Source organism: Musca domestica, unplaced genomic scaffold (genome assembly GCF_030504385.1).
Source record: "Musca domestica strain aabys unplaced genomic scaffold, Musca_domestica.polishedcontigs.V.1.1 141, whole genome shotgun sequence".
Lineage (NCBI taxonomy): Eukaryota > Metazoa > Arthropoda > Insecta > Diptera > Muscidae > Musca > Musca domestica.
The window spans coordinates 1558246-1571610 of NW_026712194.1; the positions used below are offsets into that span (position 1 = coordinate 1558246).

The window sequence follows — 13365 nt, forward strand, 5'->3', positions numbered from 1 at the left end:
CAATAAATTACTCGATTTTATTTAGTAAAATATTGTGTTTCATATCTTTTATTCCTTTGGCCATGATGTCTTGTTGTTGCTATCACATGTTAATATCATACCAAAAGATAGTTATCGTAAGGAATAATTTTGTCAGAAAATATAGTAGTCATAATTAATTTTACGGAAACACGTTTGTATTTTCCGAACTAGACAATCGTTCTTATTTGCCTCCGAAAATATGTACACCAAATTTTGAGCTGTGTTGCACATATTTAAACAATGAGCGATATCATATTGATCCATGTCTTGTGGTAGGGCATGGGTAAACTGCTTCACGGAGCTCATCATCAACATCCTCAATGTTTTTTATGAATCACTAAGAGCTCTTGTTTCACTTGTTAACAGTAGTATTACCCTTAAAATTGCATGCATTTACGATGCAGGAAAAGCGGCAAAAATTTCAATTGGACCACGATCTAAGATCGGTTTTTTCTTGCACACTTATCAGTTTTTTTATTTATACTCACACCATTTCGAAATATAAAATATTTATCGCAATTATGTCTTCAACATAGATTCTTGCATTAATTTAATGCTAATCAATGCTCAAAATGTTTGAAAACGGAAGCAGAAGTCATATCTAGAAGGGAACATTTGTTAAATGCGTTTGAATTTGAAAGATATTATTTTTTTCCTCGCTTGTTTTTCCTCACGATCGAAAAATCAATTTTGTTGTTTCTTTAAAAGTACCTGTAATCCTCTTGAATTTGTACGTGCTATTTGATGCAGAACATGCAAATTAAATATTAATTAATCTACCATCTTAGAACTGCTTCTAATTGTCATATTTACTATAACATTTATTAATGCATACTCAAACCATTTCAAAGTGTATATAATGTTTTATTAGAAAGCCATTTTCAGCATCGATTCTTGCAAAAATTGTTGTTAATCTGTGCTCAAAACATTGGAAATATAAGCAGGATACATTTTCAGTAGGCACTTTTTCTTAAATGCTTGGACATGAGTGATAGAATTTAGTGCCTGGTTGGCTTATCTCACAATCGAAGAATCCATCTTGTTGTTATCCTAGAGATATTTGTACTTCTCTTGAGACTGCGTGTTTTTGAGGCAAAGTATGAGGACAAATCTATCCTTACATACATATTTAAATTGGGAATAGGAGCAGAATTCATATTTAGCAGCCAATACTTCGTATCAGTTCTTTTATTTATACCCACACCATTTCGATATATAAAATATTTTATAGGAATTACGTCTTCAACATAGATTCTTGCATTAATTTAATGCTAATCCATGCTTAAAATGTATGAAAACAGAAAAAGAGGTCATATCTATAAGGGAATATTTGTCAAATGCGTTTGAATATGAAAAATACTATTTAATTCCTCTTCTGTTTTTTCTCACAATTGAAAAATCCATTTTGTTGTTTCTTTAAAAGTAACTGTAATCCTCTTGAATTTGTACGTGCTATTTGACACAGGACATGCAAATTAAATTTTAATTAGTCTACGATTTTAGAACGGCTTCTAATTGTCATATTTCCTATTACATTTATTAATGCATACTCAAACCATTTCAAAGTGTATATAAAGTTTTATTAGAATGCCATTTTCAACATCGATTCTTGCAAAATTGTTGTAAATCTGTGCTCAAAAACATTGGAAATATAAGCAGGATACATTTTCAGTAGGCCCTATTTCTTAAATGCTTGGACATGAGTGATAGAATTTAGTGCCTGGTTGGCTTATCTAACAATCGAAGAATCCATCCTGTGGTTATCCTGGAGATATTTGTACTTCACTTGAGACTGCGTGTGTTCTTGATGCAAAGTATGGGGATAAATCTATCCTTACATACAAATTTAGATTGGGAATAGGAGCACAAGTCATATTTAACAGTCAATATTTCTTAAACGCTTTTGGATATGAAAGATAGAATAAAATTTCTTGATTGGGTTTCCTCACCAACAATGAATACATTTTCTTGTTTTCCTTAAGAGCTCGTGCTTCATATGTTTGCAATTGTATTACCCTTGAAATTGCATGCGTTTTTAATGCAGGAAATACGGATAGAATTTCAATCAGACCACGATCCATTTTTATTAGAATGCCATTTTCAACAACGATTCTTGCAAAATCGTTGTTAATCTGTGCTCAAAAACATTGGAAATATAAGCAGGATATATTTTCAGTAGGCACTATTTCTTAAAGGCATGGACATGAGTGATAGAATTTAGTGCCTGGTTGGCTTATCTCACAATCGAAGAATCCATCCTGAGGTTATCCTGGAGATATTTGTACTTCACTTGAGACTGCGTATATTTTTGATGCAAGGTATGGGGACAAATCTATTCTTACGTACAAATTTAGATTGGGAATAGGAGCAGAATTCATATTTAGCAGTCAATATTTCTTAAACGCTTTGGATATGAAAGATAGAATTAAATTTCTTGATTGGATTTCCTCTCCATCGATGAATACATTTTCTTGTTTTCCTTAAGAGCTCGTGCTTCATATGTTTGCAATTGTATTACCCTTGAAATTTCATGCGTTCTTAATGCAGGAAATACGGATAGAATTTCAATCAGACCACGATCCACTTTTTTTGTTCCTTTAAAAGTACTGTAATCCTCTTGAACTTGTACCATTTTGTTGTTTCCCCGAAGACTCGTATTACAGTAGGCACTATTTCTTAAAGGCTTGAACATGAGTGATAGAATTTAGTGCCTGGTAGGCTTATCTCACAATCGAAGAATCCATCCTGAGGTTATCCTGGAGATATTTGTAGTTCACTTGAAACTGCGTATGTTTTTGATGCAAGGTATGGGGACAAATCTATTCTTACGTACAAATTTAGATTGGGAATAGGAGTAGAATTCATATTTAGCAGTCAATATTTCTTAAACGCTTTGGATATGAAAGATAGAATTAAATTTCTTGATTGGGTATGGGGACAAATCTCTTCTTACGTACAAATTTAGATTGGGAATAGGAGCAGAATTCATATTTAGCAGTCAATATTTCTTAAACGCTTTGGATATGAAAGATAGAATTAAATTTCTTGATTGGATTTCCTCACCATCGATGAATACATTTTCTTGTTTTCCTTAAGAGCTCGTGCTTCATATGTTTGCAATTGTATTACCCTTGAAATTGCATGCGTTCTTAATGCAGGAAATACGGATAGAATTTCAATCAGACCACGATACATTTTTATTACAATGCCATTTTCAACAACGATTCTTGCAAAATTGTTTTTAATCTGTGCTCAAAAACATTGGAAATATAAGCAGGATATATTTTCAGTAGGCACTATTTCTTAAAGGCTTGGACATGAGTGATAGAATTTAGTGCCTGGTTGGCTTATCTCACAATCGAAGAATCCATCCTGTTGTTATCCTAGAGATATTCGGACTTCTCTTGAGACTGCGTGTTTTTGAGGCAAAGTATGAGGACAAATCTATCCTTACATACAAATTTAAATTGGGAATAGGAGCAGAATTCATATTTAGCAGTCAATACTTCGTATCAGTTCTTTTATTTATACCCACACCATTTCGATATATAAAATATTTTATAGGAATTACGTCTTCAACATAGATTCTTGCATTAATTTAATGCTAATCCATGCTTAAAATGTTCGAAAACAGAAAAAGAGGTCATATCTAGAAGGGAATATTTGTCAAATGCGTTTGAATATGAAAAATACTATTTAATTCCTCTTCTGTTTTTCCTCACAATTGAAAAATCCATTTTGTTGTTTCTTTAAAAGTACCTGTAATCCTCTTGAATTTGTACGTGCTATTTGACACAGGACATGCAAATTAAATTTTAATTAGTCTACGATTTTAGAACGGCTTCTATTTGTCATATTTACTATTACATTTATTAATGCATACTCAAACCATTTCAAAGTGTATATAAAGTTTTATTAGAATGCCATTTCAACATCGATTCTTGCAAAATTGTTTTAATCTGTGCTCAAAAACTAGGCACTATTTCTTAAATGCTTGGACATGAGTGATAGAATTTAGTGCCTGGTTGGCTTATCTCACAATCGAAGAATCCATCCTGTTGTTATCCTAGAGATATTTGGACTTCTCTTGAGACTGCGTGTGTTCTTGATGCAAAGTATGGGGATAAATCTATCCTTACATACAAATTTAGATTGGGAATAGGAGCACAAGTCATATTTAACAGTCAATATTTCTTAAACGCTTTTGGATATGAAAGATAGAATAAAATTTCTTGATTGGGTTTCCTCACCATCGATGAATACATTTTCTTGTTTTCTTTAAGAGCTCGTGCTTCATTTGTTTACAATTGTATTACCCTTGAAATTGCATGCGTTTTTAATGCAGGAAATACGGATAGAATTTCAATCAGACCACGATCCATTTTTATTAGAATGCCATTTTCAACCTCGATTCTTGCAAAAATTGTTGTAAATCTGTGCTCAAAAACATTGGAAATATAAGCAGGAAACATTTTCAGCAGGCACTATTTCTTAAATGCTTGGACATGGGTGATAGAATTTAGTGCCTGGTAGGCTTATCTTACAAACGAAGAATCCATCCTGTGGTCTTCCTGGAGATATTTTTACTTCTCTTGGGACTGCGTATGTTTTTGATGCAAGGTATGGGGACAAATCTATTCTTACGTACAAATTTAGATTGGGAATAGGAGCAGAATTCATATTTAGCAGTCAATATTTCTTAAACGCTTTTGGATATGAAAGAGAGAATTTAATTCCCTGATTGCGTTTCCTCACCATCGATGAATCCATTTTGCTCTTTTAATTAAGAGCTCGTGTTGCACATGTTGGCCGTTGTATTACCCTTGAAACTGCATGTGTTTTTGATGCAGGAAATGCGAATTTAGATTGGGAATAGGAGCAGAAGTCATATTTAGCAGTCAATATTTTTTAAATGCTTTTGGATATGAAAGATAGAATTAAATTTCTTGAGTGGGTTTCCTCACTATCGATGAATACATTTTCTTGTTTTCCTTAAGAGCTCGTGCTTCATATGTTTGCAATTGTATTACCCTTGAAATTGCATGCGTTTTTAATGCAGGAAATAAGGATAGAATTTCAATCAGACCACGATCTTAAAACGGCTTCTTTCTTGCACACTTATCAGTTGTTTTATTTATACTCACACCATTTCGAAATATAAAATATTTTATTGGAATTACGTCTTCAACATAGATTCTTGGATTAATTTAATGCTAATCGAAGTTCAAAATGTTTGAAAACAGAAGCAGAAGTCATATCCAGAAGGCAATATTTGTTAAATGCGTTTGGATATGAAAAATATTAGAACGGCTTCTTATTGTCACATTTAGTATTACATTTATTAATGTATGCTCAAACAATTTCAAAGTGTATATAAATTTTAATAGAATGCTATTTTCAACATCGATTCTTGCAAAAATTAGTGTTAATCTCTGCACATAAACATAGAAAATAGAAGCAGGAAACATTTTCAGTAGGCACTATTTCTTAAATGCTTGGACATGGGTGATAGAATTTAGAGCCTGGTTGGCTTATCTCACAATCGAAGAATCCATCCTGTGGTTCTCCTGGAGATATTTTTACTTCTCTTGGGACTGCGTATGTTTTTGATGCTAGGTATGGGGACAAATCTATTCTTACGTACAAATTTAAATTGGAAATAGGAGCAGAATTCATATTTAGCAGTCAATATTTCTTAAACGCTTTTGGATATGAAAGGGAGAATTTTATTCCCTGTTTGCGTTTCCTCACCATCGATGAATCCATTTTGCTGTTTTCCTTAAGAGCTCGTGTTGCACATTTTGGCAGTTGTATTACCCTTGAAACTGCATGTGTTTTTGATGCAGGAAATACGGATAGAATTTCAATTAGACCACGATCTTAGAACGGCGTCTTTCTTGCATACCTATCAGTACTTTTATTTTATGTATAATCACACCATTTCGGAGTATATAATTTATTGGAATTACGACTTCAACGTAGATTCTTGCATTCAGTTTGTGCTAATCGGTGCTCAAAATGTTTGAAAACAGAAGGCAATATTTGTTAAAAGTGTTTGAATATAAAAAATAGTATTTAATATCTCGCTTGTTTTTATGCACCATCGAAAACCCATCCTGAGGTTATCCTGGAGATATTTGTAGGTCTCTTGAAACTGCGTGTGTTTTTGAGGAAAGTCATGGGGAAAAATCTACCAATTCATACAAATTTAGTTTGGGAATAGGAGAAGAAGTCATCTTTAGCAGGCAATATGTCTTTAAACGTTTTGGATATGAAAGATAGAATTTAATTCTTTGATTGGGTTTCAAAGTATAAAATATCTTATTGGAATTACGTCTTCAACATAGATTCTTGCATTATACTGGATATATTTGTACGTCCCTTGAGACTGCGTGTGTTTGTGATGCAAAGTGTGTTTGTGATGCAAATTTTGATTGGGAATAGGAGCAGAAGTCATATTTAGCAGGCAATATTTCTTAAACGCTTATGTATATGGAAGATAGAATTTAATTCCTTATTTTCAAGAAAAGCTGGAAAATTTCCTATTAGACTACGATCTTAGAACGGCTTCTTTCTTGCATACCTATCAATATTGTTATTTTATGTATACTCACACCATTTCGAAGTATATTTAAAATTTTTGTCAATTTCAAGGGAAATACAACTGTCAACAAGTGTAATACGAGTCTTCGGCGAAACAACAAAATGGTACAAGTTCAAGAGGATTACAGTACTTTTAAAGGAACAAAAAAAGTGGATCGTGGTCTGATTGAAATTCTATCCGTATTTCCTGCATTAAGAACGCATGCAATTTCAAGGGTAATACAATTGCAAACATATGAAGCACGAGCTCTTAAGGAAACAAGAAAATGTATTCATCGATGGTGAGGAAATCCAATCAAGAAATTTAATTCTATCTTTCATATCCAAAGCGTTTAAGAAATATTGGCTGCTAAATATGAATTCTGCTCCTATTCCCAATCTAAATTTGTACGTAAGAATAGATTTGTCCCCATACCCAATCAAGAAATTTAATTCTATCTTTCATATCCAAAGCGTTTAAGAAATATTGACTGCTAAATATGAATTCTGCTCCTATTCCCAATCTAAATTTGTACGTAAGAATAGATTTGTCCCCATACCTTGCATCAAAAACATACGCAGTCTCAAGTGAAGTACAAATATCTCCAGGATAACCTCAGGATGGATTCTTCGATTGTGAGATAAGCCTACCAGGCACTAAATTCTATCACTCATGTTCAAGCCTTTAAGAAATAGTGCCTACTGTAATACGAGTCTTCGGGGAAACAACAAAATGGTACAAGTTCAAGAGGATTACAGTACTTTTAAAGGAACAAAAAAAGTGGATCGTGGTCTGATTGAAATTCTATCCGTATTTCCTGCATTAAGAACGCATGAAATTTCAAGGGTAATACAATTGCAAAGATATGAAGCACGAGCTCTTAAGGAAAACAAGAAAATGTATTCATCGATGGAGAGGAAATCCAATCAAGAAATTTAATTCTATCTTTCATATCCAAAGCGTTTAAGAAATATTGGCTGCTAAATATGAATTCTGCTCCTATTCCCAATCTAAATTTGTACGTAAGAATAGATTTGTCCCCATACCTTGCATCAAAAACATACGCAGTCTCAAGTGAAGTACAAATATCTCCAGGATAACCTCAGGATGGATTCTTCGATTGTGAGATAAGCCAACCAGGCACTAAATTCTATCACTCATGTCCATGCCTTTAAGAAATAGTGCCTACTGAAAATATATCCTGCTTATATTTCCAATGTTTTTGAGCACAGATTAACAACGATTTTGCAAGAATCGTTGTTGAAAATGGCATTCTAATAAAAATGGATCGTGGTCTGATTGAAATTCTATCCGTATTTCCTGCATTAAAAACGCATGCAATTTCAAGGGTAATACAATTGCAAACATATGAAGCACGAGCTCTTAAGGAAAACAAGAAAATGTATTCATCGATGGTGAGGAAACCCAATCAAGAAATTTTATTCTATCTTTCATATCCAAAAGCGTTTAAGAAATATTGACTGTTAAATATGACTTGTGCTCCTATTCCCAATCTAAATTTGTATGTAAGGATAGATTTATCCCCATACTTTGCATCAAGAACACACGCAGTCTCAAGTGAAGTACAAATATCTCCAGGATAACCACAGGATGGATTCTTCGATTGTGAGATAAGCCAACCAGGCACTAAATTCTATCACTCATGTCCAAGCATTTAAGAAATAGGGCCTACTGAAAATGTACCCTGCTTATATTTCCAATGTTTTTGAGCACAGATTAACAACAACTTTGCAAGAATCGATGTTGAAAATGGCATTCTAATAAAACTTTATATACACTTTGAAATGGTTTGAGTATGCATTAATAAATGTAATAGGAAATATGACAATTAGAAGCCGTTCTAAAATCGTAGACTAATTAAAATTTAATTTGCATGTCCTGTGTCAAATAGCACGTACAAATTCAAGAGGATTACAGTTACTTTTAAAGAAACAACAAAATGGATTTTTCAATTGTGAGGAAAAACAGAAGAGGAATTAAATAGTATTTTTCATATTCAAACGCATTTGACAAATATTCCCTTCTAGATATGGCCTCTTTTTCTGTTTTCATACATTTTAAGCATGGATTAGCATTAAATTAATGCAAGAATCTATGTTGAAGACGTAATTCCTATAAAATATTTTATATATCGAAATGGTGTGGGTATAAATAAAAGAACTGATACGAAGTATTGGCTGCTAAATATGAATTCTGCTCCTATTCCCAATTTAAATTTGTATGTAAGGATAGATTTGTCCTCATACTTTGCCTCAAAAACACGCAGTCTCAAGGGAAGTCCAAATATCTCTAGGATAACAACAGGATGGATTCTTCGATTGTGAGATAAGCCAACCAGGCACTAAATTCTATCACTCATGTCCAAGCATTTAAGAAAAAGTGCCTACTGAAAATGTATCCTGCTTATATTTCCAATGTTTTGAGCACAGATTAACAACAATTTTTGCAAGAATCGATGCTGAAAATGGCTTTCTAATAAAACATTATATACACTTTGAAATGGTTTGAGTATGCATTAATAAATGTTATAGTAAATATGACAATTAGAAGCAGTTCTAAGATGGTAGATTAATTAATATTTAATTTGCATGTTCTGCATCAAATAGCACGTACAAATTCAAGAGGATTACAGGTACTTTTAAAGAAACAACAAAATTGATTTTTCGATCGTGAGGAAAAACAAGCGAGGAAAAAAATAATATCTTTCAAATTCAAACGCATTTAACAAATGTTCCCTTCTAGATATGACTTCTGCTTCCGTTTTCAAACATTTTGAGCATTGATTAGCATTAAATTAATGCAAGAATCTATGTTGAAGACATAATTGCGATAAAATATTTTATATTTCGAAATGGTGTGAGTATAAATAAAAAAACTGATAAGTGTGCAAGAAAAAACCGATCTTAGATCGTGGTCCAATTGAAATTTTTGCCGCTTTTCCTGCATCGTAAATGCATGCATTTTAAGGGTAATACTACTGTTAACAAGTGAAACAAGAGCTCTTAGTGATTCATAAAAAACATTGAGGATGTTGATGATGAGCTCCGTGAAGCAGTTTACCCATGCCCTACCACAAGACATGGATCAATATGATATCGCTCATTGTTTAAATATGTGCAACACAGCTCAAAATTTGGTGTACATATTTTCGGAGGCAAATAAGAACGATTGTCTAGTTCGGAAAATACAAACGTGTTTCCGTAAAATTAATTATGACTACTATATTTTCTGACAAATTATTCCTTACGATAACTATCTTTTGGTATGGTATTAACATGCGATAGCAACAACAAGACATCATGGCCAAAGGAATAAAAGATATGAAACACAATATTTTACTAAATAAAATCGAGTAATTTATTGTTAATTGATAAAAAAAATTTTAAATAAGGAAGTAATATATATTTGAAACCTTTAACAGGCGAAAAATACAATAACAAAGCATGGAAAGATCTGTTTTATATTAAACTTTCTCGAAAAAAAAAAAACAAAATGACAAACAACATTCAACGTACTACTTCGATATATCAAAAGCAAAGATTGTAATACAAGACAGTGAAACACAATTCAACGCTACCTTAACTCATGTAGTTCGAAAAATCAAAGACTGTTCCTTACTTCTGATAGTTCTTTGCATCTAAGGGATCTACTTTTAGCCAAATCGACCTTAAGAATAAATAGGAAATGTGCGCGAATATTCTAAATGATAATGTAATAAATAATTGAAACATTTGCCAATTTCGTTCACCTTAAAATTTATATCTACAACGTTTACGAAAGCAAACTGCCAATCGTAAGGTAAAAACTTCTATTCATTTTGACAGTATCTTCTTCCTTTTAAAAAGCTTGAGTAAGGAGTAATTTAAACAGAAAACCTAGTTGCATTTCTAGTTAATAAGTTAGAAGTATCACGAATTCTAAATTGTGTTTTTCAAACGTGATCACCCTGGTTAACCTGTACATGACTGCAATATTGAAAGTTTTATTTACTCACTACTAAGAAGGGGAACAAAGGAATTATTATAGAGCATACCTTTATAGGATTCGCTGAACGAGTTCAAAGCACCAAATATAAATTTAGAAGGTGTGTTTAAGATTGACATCAAAGAAAATTCGAATTACCCAGCATTCACTTTTAGCGGTCCCCAATAACATTAAAACGTTATTTCAATAAAATACTGGCCATGACCTTTCAAATCATATACTTGCCTTCGGTAACCAACGCAAAAAATTATTAGCTTAGCATCTCTAAAAAATATATATTCATAAGACATTTAGAGATTGAATATTATGTTTTTGCATCATTATGACATCCCTTCTAGGGCGCCATGCAATGTACTGCCAAGCTGCTTTTTCCAATGAGCCTCTATATAATTGTATGGCCGCATAGTGAATAACAACTTTACCATTCTCCTCCAAAAATCAATGATTTCCGAAAATTTGACCGGAGTTTATTTTCGATCACAAAAATGCGTTTTAACATTGATGGTTTTTCAAGTAATATCTGATCTAGTCCCAGCAAACACGTGAATCGGAATTTTCCCAATATTACTTATTTATTTACCTGATTGTTGAGTAAAAAGAGATGAAATCAAGGTATTTTTCTAGCAATTGTTACCAAATCTCGCGTAAAAATAAGCAACTATTAGGTGTCGTAGTAGAATACCCATATTTATGAACGTTGTATTGCCAAAAGTATAAAAAGGATGCTACTAATGTTTATAACTTGTTATGAGTAATTTTCCATTCAATATTCTTAGTCCAAAAATGTTTAGACTCCTCTTTGTACCACCATCGCTAATGAAGAGGCTATCAGTATGATTGACCACGTACATTCAGTAGGTCCTTTTTCTTTTCTAGTATAGAGTAGAAAAGCTTTTTCTCCTTGACTGCAGGTATCCCTATATTTTTGTTAAAAGGTTCACAACCACTAATTTACAGCTTGTCTTAATGAGGGAGTAAAATAGTACAGTCAACAAGCCAAACAATACCAAGGATGGTGTCACGACTACCACCGCTTACTCACATCGTCTTTCTAGTGTGCGTCTATGCGAACGAATGAGTCAGCAAAGACAACAAACAACATTATGTCAACACTGAACGCGCTTCGTCCAGTGGTGTATGTTACAAAATGTAGATGGCGCGCACTGAGTTTATGAAACTACACTGAACATACCCCTTGACACAGTTGTATGTTACAAAATATAGATGGCGCCTACTGCGGTTCTAGCAATGTACTGAACACACTCCATTATTGGTTGTTTGTTACTACATGTAGATGGCGCGCACTAAGAACCTAAAAATGCAATTAATGGGCCTTGGTTATTGATTGTTCATAACTGAATATGAATGGAGCACACTCAGGCTGTGCAAATGCATTGTATTTCTGACAGGGGCCACTATTTCTGTGCCAGCCTAGACAAACCAAAGGGAATGTACTGTAAATTAAAAACTCAAATGTTGCATTTAAGATGAAGTCCAACCTAACGGCAGAGTTTTTAAAAAATACAAAATGGGTGAATACAAATGGAAAAACTTTATCGAATCTGAACGGTAGCTGCCGCATTCGGACGTGGTTTACGCGAATGTGGCCAAGAACCCCGAAGGAATATCGTAATATTTGCCGAAACTCGTGCTGAATGGATGATTGCTGCTGCACGGCTGCTTCAAGCAATCCATGTCAATTGTTACTGTTTATGCAACACTGGGCGACGAAGGCGTGGCTCACTGCATAAGCGAAACTGAAGTAACAACCGTTATTACATCCCATGATTTACTGCCTAAATTCAAGTTGCTTTGGATAAATGTCCAAACGTTAATACAATTATATACATGGAAGATCAGTTGCACAAAACTGACACATCAGGATTCAAAGAAGGCGTTAAAATTATTCCATTTTCACAAGTAACACGTCTTGGCCAAGATAGCAAATTCGGTAAGTCAACAATAGTACCTCAATCAACGAATATACTAAACAATACTATTCTAGAAAGCGTTCCTCCTAGGGCGATGACATTGCCATCATCATGTATACTTCTGGCTCAACAGGCACACCAAAGGGAGTCTTATTGTCCCATAAAAACTGCATTGCAACAATGAAAGGTTTTTGTGACGTTGTTCCATCTATCCCGACGATGTTTTAATAGGGTAAGCTTTATTTAAATGCTTCTATATATTTAAAAATTGTTGATGCACAGTATTTCGACCGATAGACTGTATTATAAAATTAATATGAAAATAATGATTTTTGTAGATTTCTTCCTCTTGCCCATGTTTTTGAATTGGTAGCCGAAAGTGTTTGTTTAATGACAGGCGTGCCAATTGGATATTCCACGCCATTGACTTTGATAGATACTAGCAGTAAAATTATGAGAGGCTCCAAAGGAGATGCCACCGTCTTAAAACCAACTTGTATGACCACTGTCCCAGTAAGTAAATACACATTATTATTAGCTTTTCTTAACAGCATTCTACCTTTTAGCTTATATTAGATCGTATTTCAAAAGGCATAAACGATAAGGTGAACTCCGGTTCTGCTTTAAAAAGCTTTGTTCCAGTTTCTTTACAATACAAAGTGAAATGGACTCAGAAAGGGTACCAGACTCCTTTGATTGATAGGTAGCTAAACTTTAATTTTATTAAAAAAGTGATTCGTATTTATTATAAAATATTCTAGGTTGGTTTTTAAAAAAGTTGCCAAACTTATGGGCGGACGCGTTCGAATTATGATGTCAGGCGGT

General features: G+C 33.4%; 1 pseudogene; it reads left to right on the forward strand.

The window, feature by feature from the left end:
- Window positions 1–11094: 11094 nt before the first annotated feature.
- Window positions 11095–13262, forward strand: LOC131801146 (long-chain-fatty-acid--CoA ligase 4-like; annotated as a pseudogene).
- The last annotated feature ends 103 nt before the right edge of the window (window positions 13263–13365 follow it).